Source organism: Mesoplodon bidens, assembly GCF_964165515.1.
Source record: "Mesoplodon bidens genome assembly, chromosome: 19".
Lineage (NCBI taxonomy): Eukaryota > Metazoa > Chordata > Mammalia > Artiodactyla > Ziphiidae > Mesoplodon > Mesoplodon bidens.
Window position 1 is genome coordinate 20,859,531 of NC_138179.1, and position 6,105 is coordinate 20,865,635.

Genomic DNA, 6,105 nt, shown 5'->3' on the forward strand with positions numbered 1-6,105 from the left:
CTCCCCCGGCCCCAGCTTACAGGCCAGCAGAAAGACCTCCGGAGCCACAGAGCTTCTTCCAGGGTGTGACTTGGTCCTTCTCTCTTCCAGCTCCAGGGAGGGCCTGGTCAGTGGCAGGAAGGGGGTGGAGATGGGGAGGAAATGCCAGCCTGATAGGGGCTCCTGGGACCCGGGGAACGGTCTCGCTCCCGGACACAGGCCTTTATCACCTCCTTCCACAGCTTTCCCCAAGCCCTCCTTTGGTCCTGCTTTTGCCTACTGTCCTTCTACACCAGGAGATTGGGAGTGGACTCCAACCACCACTCTCTTCCAGCTTTAAAAAAAACCTCTCCAGCTGCCCCTCTCATTTCCGCTTCACAGCCGCGTTCTTTTTTCTTCTTTTTTTTCTTTGTTTTGGCCACACCACAGGGCATGCGGGATCTTCCCCGAACCCATGCCCTCTGCACTGGGAGTGCAGTCTTAACCACTGGACCGCCAGGGAAGTCCCACAGCGGCATTCTTCAAACTGCCTAACTTTTACCCTCACCTCCCTCTCCCTCCTCATCCCACTCTAGGCTGTTTCTCCCCCACCCCCAATCCACGGACTCAGTTCTTACCATGGTCACCATTGACCCCCAAGCCTCTCCATCCACTGGGCACTCCTCCACATGATCTTGTTTTCCGAAGCCTGAACACCTGTGGCCACTCCCACTTTGGGACTCATGACAGTAATTTTTCCTTTTTTAGATTTTTCTTTTTAAATTTATTTTTAAGCTTATTTTTTATTGAAGTATAACTGATTTACAATGTTGTGTTAATTTCTGCTGTTACAGCAAAGTGACTCAGTTATACACATATACACATTCTTTTTCATATTCTTTTCCATTATGGTTTATCCCAGGGTGTTGAATACAGTTCCTTGTGCTACACAGTAAGACCCTGTTGTTTATCTGAGAGTAATTTTTTCTTGGTTTTCGTCTTGCCTCTCTGGCTGACCCTTCTCAGTGTCCTTTGTGGATTCTTCTTCCCCTGCCCTTCATGAAAAATTAATAAGTTAAAATTATTCGGTCTTTGGCCCTCCTCTTCTCTTATGCTACATAAACACCTGAGAGTCTCCTCATCCATTCCCTTGCCTTCGACCACCACCTGTCCCCCAGTGACTCTCAAATCTTTGTCTCTAGCCCAGACCCCTCTCCTGAGACCTGAACACATATGTCCCACTGCCTTTTGGATTTCTTGGCTCTCCCAAAGGCCCTGAAGCAATATGTTCAAAACTGAGCTCATCATGTGTCTCCAAACAGCTAATCCTCCTGCAGTTGTCCAACCTGGTGAGCGGTTCTGTCATCCACTCGTTTATCTAGCCTTTCAGCCAGTACAAACAAACTCCCTGATAGTCATCTTTAACTCCACCCCTCCATTCCCACATGCAACCTGCTACCAAGTCCAGCTGATTTTACCTCCTTTTTTTTTTAAGAATTCTTTTTTTTTAATTAACTAATTAGTTTATTTATTTGGCTACGCTGGGTCTTAGTTGCAGCACACGGGATCTTCGTTGCCTCATGTGGGATCTTCACGGTGGCATGCGGGATCTAGTTCTGTCCAGGGATTGAACCCAGGCCCCCTGCATTGGGAGCGTGGAGTCTTAACCACTGGACCACCAGGGAAGTCTCTGATTTTACCTCCTAATGCCCCTCAAACCCACCCCTTCCCATCCCCCCTGCCACCATTCCTTGTCCAGGGTGCCATGTTCTCTCCACTGCTTCACTGCAGCAGCCTTCCCGATACTCTCCCAACTTTCTAACTCCCCTCCTTCTCCCCACCCAAGTGGTCGTTCAGAAATGCAGATTTGCTCATATCCTTCCACTGCCTGAAAGTCACCAATGGCTCCTTGTAGCCCTCAGGAGGGAGTCTAACGTCCCTAACATGGCCTACAGGGTCCTACGTGATCTGACCCTTGCTCACCTGTCCAGACCCATCTCTTACACTCCACCTTTCACTCTAGGTTATTCTCTTTCTTGTGCCTGGACCCTTCTTCTCACCCCTTATCCCCTTCTGCCTAACTCTTACTTATCTGGAAAGTTCCAGCCCAGAATTTCTTCCTCTGGAAAGCCTTTTAGGATTTCCCAAGACCAGGTTAGGTGCCTGTTTCAGAAAGTCAGGCATCATATCTGTTGGTCCATGGCCCCTTCCAATGATGAAAATGTCCTATCAACTGTCCCTAGAAGGGGAACCATGCAGGCGCATGAGCCTGCCCCTATCTGCTGACTGGTGACTGGACAAGGGGTGGACACTTGAGCCAGATGCAGTTAATCCATAGACTTGCCATTTATATAATTTGCCGGCTGCAAAAAGTACTTGAAAACATGGAGGAAATGAGGCACTGAGCAGCAAGAAGTGAGGGGGAGAGCTGCGTAGACAGAAGCCCTGACCTGGAGTAAGGCCCCTAAGGCAGTTGGGTTTTTTGCCACTCTGGCACCAATTAGGATTTTTAGTTGTAAGTAACAGGAAATGTTCTGCCTAATTTAGGTTGAAAAGGAATTTATTAAAAATACATTTTGGTCTTCCCTGGCAGTCCAGTGGTTAAGACTCCACGCTTCCACTGTGGGGGACAGTGGTCGGGGAACTAAGATCCTGCATGCCGCATGGTGCGGCCAAAATAAAAATAAAAATATGTTGGCTACTTCACAGACTTCTCAGTGAGGGCTACAGAACCAGACGTGGGACTATGTAGCTAGGAGCAGTGCCCAGAACCAGGCTGCAGAACCAGTCTGGTGAGCAAATCTCTGCTCCTGCTGCAAGACCAGTTCGCTGAAGCTTGCTCCACTGCAGCTGCTGAGCCAGGAACTCAGTGTTACCACAACCTCCCAGCTGCAGAGAGAGAATCCTGCATCATCCCTACCCCTTTGTGATACTCGCTCCTGATTCAGAGTCTGGGTGTGAGTCTGATTGGTCTTGTACCTGTGACCCAGCTGCAAGGGAGTCTGGGAAAGCAAGTATCTGGCATTTTCAGCTTCTGTAATAGGAAGCAGGTTCTGCTTCTCCAAAGATTTCTAAGTTGAAGGATTTTGCAGACATAGAGAAGAGATTCATATACTTTGGCACCTACTGAAATGGTCCTAATGTTTTATTTTCTTCACATGTCGACGTCCTGAATTCTTTCTAATTTTGCATCTTTAAATGTTTGGGATTAATCCTACTTGGCCATTATGAATTATTCTTTAAATATAATTATAGGGCTTCCCTGGTGGTGCAGTGGTTGAGAGTCCACCTGCCGATGCAGGGGACACGGGTTCGTGCCCCGGTCCGGGAAGATCCCACATGCCGCGGAGCGGCTGGGCCTGTGAGCCATGGCCGCTGAGCCTGGGCGTCTGGAGCCTGTGCTCCTCCGCAACGGTAGAGGCCACAACAGTGAGAGGCCCGCGTACCGCAAAAATAGATAAATAAATAAATAAATAAAATTATAGGTTGGTTTGCTCACATTTTATTTAGAACTTTTACATCGAAGTTAGAAGATAGGAGTGGCCCATAGATTTCTTCTGAGGGGACTGTCTTATTCTGTTCTTTTGTTTTGTTGTCAGAGTTATACTGGCCTTGTAAAATAAGTTGGAAATTTTTAGAGCCTCTGGAAAAGTTAGAGATCATAGGGATTTTCCATGCAGTTTTGGTGGAATTCACCTATGAAACCGTCTGGACCTGATGACATTTGGGGGAAAGCTCCTTGAATACCTTTCCAATTCCTACTCTAATTGTTTGTCTATTGCAGTTTCTACATCTTGAGTCAATTTTGGTAACTGATATTTTTCTAATGAAATATCTATTTCATGTGGCAGTTCAATTTATTATTGCAAGTTTGAGCATTTTATACTTTTATCATTTGTTAAAATCTCCATATCTGTAGTTATGACCCCTAATGTTGTTTATTTGTATTTTTGCTCTTTCTCTTTTCTGTCTTCCTCCCTGCCCTTCTTTCTTTATTCAGCAGACTTGCCAAAGATTGGTCTATTTTATTGGACTAAAGAACCAGATTTATTATTTTTACTAGTCAATTGTTGGGGTTTTTTATTTGATGACAGATGTCTACCTTTATCTTTAATAATTTCTCATACTTTGAGCTTATTTTCTTTTTTTAACTAATTTATTTTTAAAGCATTGTCTTTAAAAAAAATTTTTTGTTTATTTCTTTATTTACTTGGCTGCACCGGGTCTTAGCTGCAGCACACGGGATCTTCGTTGTGGCATGCGGGAATGTGGGACCTGTTTTTTTAGTTGCAGCATGCGGGCTCTTAGTTGCGGCGTGTGGGATATAGTTCCCCGACCAGGGATGGAACCCGGGCCCCCTGCATTGGGAGCACAGAGTCCTAACCACTGGACTACCAGGGAAGTCCCTAAAATTTATTTTATTGAAGTATAGTTGATTTACAACATTTTTTATTTTCTGATGAGCTTATTTTCATGTCCCCTTTCTACCTTCTTGAGTTGAAATCTTCTTTTACTTATTTTCAATCTTTCTTGCTTTTCAGGGAAATTCACTTTATACTTTTCATTTGAATGCTGCTTTGTGCCATCTCACATTTTTTATCATCTAATACCTAAGATGAATATTTGCAATTTATATATCCAGCATCTGTTCCTCTAAAATAAGAGGACCCCCATTTCCTTTTAAGAGATTACACCTCCCCAGATTAGTGCAAACTTGATGGCAGTAGGTATTCTGGCCTCTTGCTTTGGAAACCAAAATGTCTTTGGAAGTTCCTTCCACTAGATCCTTCCTGTTACCACCTGAGTTCAGCCCAGAGATGTGACCTAATCATGGACAACCATACTCCCTCTCCTAGGATTTCAAATGGTGAATGAGGGGACAAAAGAAGAGAAAATAGAACTGGACTTGATTCATTTCAACAAAGTGCTCAGGAAAAGCTGTAGAATAGTTCCTGCTACTAACTCCTCAGCCTACCTAATCCCTGAGCAGTCCTGGATTTCCAGTGTTCACTTGTACCCCATGAGCTTCTGCATCTTTCCAAGAAGTCTGTTTTGGATTAAGGTAGGTAGAGTTGATTTCTGTTGCATGCATCCAAAGAAATCCAATTCAGGGCTCTGGTTGTGGTTCATTTTTAAAGAGTTTGAGCAGAAGTCGTTAGTTGGAGGTCTACTCAAGACCTATTCAGCTTTTCCTCTTTTTTTTCTTTTGAGAAATTACTCCTACCCCATCCTTAGAATTTTTCGTGCGAATGACTCTATCCCAGCTGCATGAGTGAACCTAAGTCAGCCACTAGACTTCCTCCCCTTTGACAAGTACCCTGATACAGCTGGTCAGGGTATTCCATGGTCAGAGTGATTGGTCCAAGCACAGTCACAGGAAGTAAGTTGGTCCTTTCATAACGAAGCCCAAGACTTCTGTTGGATGCTTGAGGTATACATACTTTCTTTGGCTGTAGACAAGGAAATATGTAACCCCAGGTGAGCTGTTGGCACCCATCTTGTTATCACAAGGGGATCTGGCCTTAGGATGAAGCTAATGTCAGGAGAGGTATAATGAAAAAAAAATTTCCTTGGTATCATTGAAATGTTGTATCAAACCAATTTTGAAGTTCAGTGAGCCAAAAATCCTCTTATTTATTTCTTAAACTGATTGGTATTGGAATTGTTACTTGCAACATAATGGGCTTAAAGATTGTATTTTCTATTTTTTCTTTTCTTTTTTTAAAAGTAGAATTACTTGCAAAGATATTTTTTTAAATTTCAGGTAGACTTTTAAAAATTAAACTTTTTATTTTGAGATAATTATTGATTCACATGCAGTTGTAAGAAATAAGACAGAGATTCCATGTACTCGTTACCCAATTTTCCCCAATGGTAATATCTTGCAAAACTGTAGTACAGGGACTTCCCTGGTGGTCCAGTGGCTAATACTCTGTGCTCCCAAGGCAGGGGACCCCGGTTCGATCCCCCTTCAGGGAACTAGATCCTACATGCTGCAACTAAAGATTCTGCATGCCGCGACTAAGACCTGGCACAGCCAAATAAATATTTTTTTAAAACTGTAGTACATACAATATCACAACCATGATACTGACATTGTTCTGTCAGAACATTTCCGTCACCATAAGGCTCCCTCCTTTTGCCCTT